Source organism: Myodes glareolus, chromosome 19, assembly GCF_982192425.1.
Source record: "Myodes glareolus chromosome 19, mMyoGla1.1, whole genome shotgun sequence".
Taxonomy (NCBI): domain Eukaryota; kingdom Metazoa; phylum Chordata; class Mammalia; order Rodentia; family Cricetidae; genus Myodes; species Myodes glareolus.
Window position 1 is genome coordinate 55,977,703 of NC_142044.1, and position 919 is coordinate 55,978,621.

The following is a 919-nucleotide window of genomic DNA, read 5'->3' on the forward strand; positions in this document are numbered from 1 at the left end:
TCTCATTTAAACCACACTTACTATTCAAGAAGAGCATTTAGCCCTGGAAATAGTTTTTCTACAAGATTTTAGGTGAAAATCACTTTAGTTAAAGCAGAAAGGTAGCGGGGATGGACAAGACCCGCCCATCTGAGGGAATTTCCTGGAAATCAGGTGTTTCTCTATGCAAATTTAGAGAAAACACCATCATGGAAGAACTACTTCCCCTCCCCCAGTGCAGCCAATGATCCCCAAACCCGAATGCCAGGACCGCCTTAGGAGCCCCTAGGCTGCTGGGACAGCAGGGCTTCTATGTCAGATTCGATGTCGATTGTGCGAAAGGGCGGCTATACCTGCGCACTGGAACACCGTCCAGGCCCACCAGGAACTTCTCGAAGTTCCAGGCAACGTCACTGAGGCACACCAGAGACCAAATAATACACTTGGGGAGGATCATGAGCACAGTGGAGCTGGCAAAGACTCCCGCAGGAAGGGAAAGAGCAGGTGAGCCTTCTCACCATTCGCCTCACACTTCTAGAACAATGTAAAGTTGGGTTTGGAACCCCCCCACCAGGTCGGATCTACTTGAGGGAATTCAGAATTCCTTCGTTCTTGGCATTCTCCTGATAACCAAACTGATTGTCCGGGAAACCGAGCACCATCAGGCCACAGGTCCGAGGTGTCTCTGCAGATCTTTCATCTCAGTGTAGTCCCAGGTCGTTGTGCCTCAGGGATGAACATTCCCAAGGAGCAGCACCTTGCCCCGCAGGGAGCCCAGGCTCACAGGCTTCTCCTTGAGCCTGCAGCGGGCAAGTGGAGAAGGCAAAGCCTAGAGTAGCCAGGCAGCGGTGGCAAACACCTTTAATCCCAGCACTCAGGAGGCAGAGACAGGCAGATCTCTGTGAGGTCAAGGTCAGCCTTGTCTACAGACTGAGTTCCA

At 51.9% G+C, this 919-nt stretch overlaps 1 pseudogene; it reads right to left on the reverse strand.

Annotated features, from left to right (window-relative positions):
- Nucleotides 1–254: 254 nt before the first annotated feature.
- LOC125407183 (glutathione peroxidase 1 pseudogene) lies at nt 255–694 on the reverse strand (annotated as a pseudogene).
- Between the last annotated feature and the right edge of the window lie 225 nt (nt 695–919).